Source organism: Dermacentor albipictus, chromosome 8 (genome assembly GCF_038994185.2).
Source record: "Dermacentor albipictus isolate Rhodes 1998 colony chromosome 8, USDA_Dalb.pri_finalv2, whole genome shotgun sequence".
In the NCBI taxonomy this organism is placed as follows: Eukaryota; Metazoa; Arthropoda; class Arachnida; order Ixodida; family Ixodidae; genus Dermacentor; species Dermacentor albipictus.
Window position 1 is genome coordinate 9,333,696 of NC_091828.1, and position 4,961 is coordinate 9,338,656.

At 43.5% G+C, this 4,961-nt stretch overlaps 1 long non-coding RNA gene across 1 annotated transcript; it reads right to left on the reverse strand.

The window, feature by feature from the left end:
* Positions 1-2,564: 2,564 nt before the first annotated feature.
* On the reverse strand, positions 2,565-4,759 carry LOC139048360 (uncharacterized). Its single transcript, XR_011507634.1, has 3 exons — positions 4,584-4,759; positions 3,633-3,731; positions 2,565-2,666 (listed from the first exon to the last, which is right to left on the reverse strand). It is a non-coding gene; the product is annotated as an uncharacterized lncRNA (long non-coding RNA).
* Positions 4,760-4,961: the final 202 nt, after the last annotated feature.

The following is a 4,961-nucleotide window of genomic DNA, read 5'->3' on the forward strand; positions in this document are numbered from 1 at the left end:
TGATTTCACCAGAAAACTGGGTAGTGTGTGCGTTAGTGCCCCCTCTATCACGCTGACCCCTAGTGAAATTTTGTATCTACACAGATAGAAATTGTGATGTTTTTTTTTTCAAGTGACCATGTTCTTTTTACAATGACTTGCAGTAACACCCCTTGTGACTGGCTTTCATTTTCTGCGCATGACCCCTCTGTGTATACACACACGATGTGGCAAGGCAATAAAATATTGTTGAAAGTCAGTGGAGTGTGTCTTTCGCAGTCCTTGTCCTTCACGCTGTACGTCATTTTTTATGCTGAACAGCCAATATTGATTCAAAATTAGAAAAATATAGTACACATCTGAGCTTCAAAAATGCAAGTGATGCAGCAAATGGCTTTAGCTTTCCAAAAGAAAAAGAAATGTTCACGGTTAACCACGAGGTGCAGGGACTCAATTCTCTGAGCATCTTGACCAATAAATGCAGCGCATGGCATTGCTGGAATCTTGCATCCTGCATTAGCAAAATAAGAAGAGAATAATGAGAATTCAGTCCATGCAATTACGCATGTACTTTGCGGAAAATTTGATAAAGCAACAAGCTCCTCAAAGTAACAAACTTAATTAATGTGACTGGACAGAATGCACCACTCAGGCAACTGGGCAAGACAAGCGAAAGGTAGGAGAAGTTTCTATTTTGCAAATTAAGGAATTGCATGTTACTGTGAATGCTAAACCACTATGTCATTGTGAACACAAGGCACATACAGCAGCAAAAACATAAATTTACAGTAGCCTTTTCACCATAGAAAATAAGAGTGAATAAAGTTTAAAGACTACCAATGACATCTCTCAACAAGACATTTGTCCAAGAGTGTGTATGTGACCTTAATACAAAATTGACATTATGAAATCTGCAATATATCTGCATTACACTTTATAAGTACTGCAGGTGAGAAGCTTACGGGATATGGCACATTAAGAGTGAAATGCACAAGGCATTAAAAAATGACTGTTTTTACACATTATTACACTAGGAGACAAAGAGAACTGTTTTACAGAGAGTGCACACAAAATGAAAATGAGGGAATCCCCACTGGCATTCTCATTTGCCCTGCAATACATGCATCCAGCCCAACAATATCCAACTCTCCAATGCAGTTTATTAGACTTTCTGCATCCTAAAATTTATCGTGTATTTCTTATTTACTAATTTAGTAAGAATGGGCATTTTGGCATACTTTCCTCGAAAATTTAGCATGTGTTGTCAACTATTTTTCTTAGGGCACGCCCCTTTCTTTCAATGGGTTAGCTTGGCAATGCACTGACAAGTATTATTCCCTTATTTAAACTTATCATCCTTCCTCAGGCTCCCACTTCATGCTCTAAACTGTGATGGCACTCCGATGCAGTTTATGTTAATCTGTGACTATTTACATGGTCCTTCTTTCTGTAGCCTCTCAACTAGAGCCTGAAATTTCTTGTCTCCTAGGACAATCGTCTTTCTTGCCCAAAACATATTGCACGGTTACCCCTCATAGGGGGGGGGGGGGGTACTGTATATGAGTTTTCACATATTCAATGAACCTCAGAGAGACAACCATTTCTCATCCTGTGTTCCTACTACCCGCATGAGTCACAATGGTTGTAAATTGGCTACCTGCCCTCTCTCGCTTAAAAGTACATTTCGCATGTGGAAAATAACCACAAGCATCACATTTCATTGAATGAGTGCTCCTGTGCATGTTTTTTTTTTCCGTCCTGTAATGGCTAAGTTCAACAAGGTCAAGTTGTTTGAAAACTGTCTAGCCTCAACCAATACTTTGTGTAGTTTCAAAATTATGATACATTCATTTTTCAAAACTTGTCCCAAATTAAGCATGAGACATTTTCATGATGCAAATGAGGTAAGGTTGTGCTCAGAGACTATGATAGGCCTGCCATATCATGCAAAACTATGAGAAATGAAATATGCTTGCAATTTTCGTGAGCAGCTAGCTCAGTACAATTAGGCACATTACCTGCGGAAACGTTTTTTTAACGCTCCCGAGAGGTCCTGGTTTCTTCTAATTTCTTCAAATCCCTTGCAGTCTAGATTGCAATCCGGTGCATTTTGATTTTGATATTGTATTCAAAATAAAAACAGCTGAAATTTTAAGGTTTTGATAATTATATGCGAATAAATTAAAGGTAGAAGAGTGTAATGCAATGAGCAAATAACAAGCTCATTGCAGAGAGTAAACAAATATTCCTTTCCTGCAAATAAATTGGTAGCAGGAAGGTCATACGAAATTATCAGTGAATGCACAATAAAGAATATGATGCTACAATGCCCCGGCATTCTGTGAATATTCTTGCACAAAGAAAATCCCCATTATGAAAGACCATCAAGAAAATGCAAATGTATACTTTGGATCAGCAGTCATGCAGTATGCACTGTACCATCGGCATATTTACAACCACGGACAACTGCACATCATATCAAGCTTAGGCGGCCAAGGAGCCCGAGTTTTAAATTATAACTTGACTTATTATATTACCTACACAACTATATCTACTTACAATCTTGTCTTCTCAACCGCTTTCAAGAAGACATTAACCATCTGGCTGAAGGCGAACGCAAGTGGCTTGCTCTTGATGGGGGGCGCCAAGGCTGGGCATTGTGAAATTGCTGCTACCATCTGCATGACCTGCGAGAAACAACGCTCTAAGTACAAGATAAACAAATGCTATTAGAGCAAAAGACAAGATCATTGGCAATGAGCCTTGTTTTGGTTTGCACGAGAAAAGCCAAGAATATGGACTCTGTGCTGCTTACTGAAGAAGAAGCAAGCCTCCTTCCAGATGTTGCAGTCATGCATTAAGATTGTCACACAGCTGCATGCTTGTATGCTGTTGTCGCCAGTACGCCAGTATGCTTTGATGTTTATTATTTCACGTTAAATTGATTATTGTGTTTTCTTGCCAATTCTTGGCAAACAGACCAGCAGTGAAATAGCTCACTTACACACATACTCCCTTTTGAGGAGAGAATTCACACACACGCACGCATGCATGGGCGCACACACACACACGCACACACATGCTTCTACCACATGAGCAGCTTCCTGTGCTTGACACACATACATTTTTTTTTATCCTGTGTCACTCCTACTGCTAAGGCATAAAAAATCCTTTGTGTTACCAACCCCAAACTCCTCAACCTACACCTCCAGCTTAAACACTTTCTCGAGAGCCAGGACAAGCCTTCTAGCTTCCCCAGTGCTCCAAACTGTAGTTACGAACTTCAATAGGGCTATAGGCGACCGCTCTCGAAGGGCATGCAAATTACCCGGAGACCTAAAGTTTGTATGTGATACCTCTAAAGCACAACACCTCAAATTTTCAAAATTCATTAAAGCTCCTGAAGACAATTGCTATATACGTACAACGTCTCGAATAACCTGCCGCTAACAATTTCAGCGGTTGTCGGCATCAAAAGAAATGTGGGCTAATGGGAAATCCACGTCTTTAAGATCGGAATTATTGTAATGGCGAAACACACTACCAGATTTCTTAATTATTTATTTATGCTCTGGATGTAACGTTCCTTTCACAATAAAAAACAAGGATATCGATTCATCAGGGCATGGGAGAAAAAAGGACGAAGCGTACACTTGGCGCCTTCCCACTGGTCCTCCCGAGAAACGGCGCCTCATACAGCAGTTGTCCAGGGTGGCTTGAAACCAAACTCGGCTTTCAGGCGGGAACACTCGCTGCACCCAATCGGAAGTTTTATTGCGAGTAAAACTCTACCGGCCTCATGCAATACATACGCACGCACACAAAACGCACCCACACGCACACACAAGTATACGCACTCTCAAAGCGCAGACACAAAAGCGCGCACGCGCACATTGATGAACGCAAACAAGCACACATACATGCATGCAAGCAGACACGCTAACACGTGCACGCACACACAGCGACCCACAGATAACACTCACAAAACACGTACGCACTAGACACGCGCAAACACGCCGGCCCATACAAACCGGCATGTACTGAACGCACACACGTTCCCCACACACACACACAGCGAGCCGAGCGCACGCACGCACACACACACAAAGCGAGCTGAGCTGAGCGCGCACACAAATCAAGCCGAGAGCGAGCACGCGCACACGCACAGACAAAGCGAGCCGAAAAAATGCTGAAGGCGTCCGGCAAGCAGCAACAGCAGCACGCGACCGCATCAGGGAGAACCAATACCGCGCCGGTTCCTTCGAAAGGTGGCTAAGCCAGTCCTTTTTCTGCGCGACACAAAAGTGGTCGACCACATCTAACTGAAGTGCGAACGACCGTTTTACAAGCAGCCGCGCTGAACGCACAAGAGAATCACATCAATGAACGTTCAAGCGCTGAGAAACAAAGCGTAACTATGCAGGCGCACCACGCCCGATGTAGATTTGACAAACATTAGTCACACGGGACGCGATCGAGGTAGTTAACTTGCCCTAGTAGGAGTGCAGCTGCTCTTGCATTAGCGAATTATGAATTATGCTACGAGATCACAGTGAGATATTTCTAAAGCGAACAAAACAAATACCAATTAAACGGGCACTTGCCTGAAAGTTTCCATCATGCCAGTACTACCGACCGGGCACGTTGCAACTTCTCGTTTCAGCCTTCGTGGATCCATCTTCCAGTGCGTACGAACGCTTTGCTTTGAAGTGGGGCACGAGTAATACACAAAGCATGGGCCACATCTTTTTCTACCCCGCGCGCAAAACTAATCACACGTTTAAAAAATTTGGAGGACGCTTAAGCTTCGCCTTCAAGAGTGGGACGCGACAGCGTTCCCGTCGACCCGCCAAGGGGTATAAGACAATGCGCTACGGCACAGCGATCACTTACGATGCGCCCCGCATCGGACTTAGCGCCCACCTATCACGCGGTGAGCGTCGAGCAACGCGGCGTTCGGCGCGGCAACGAAACGTGCGCCT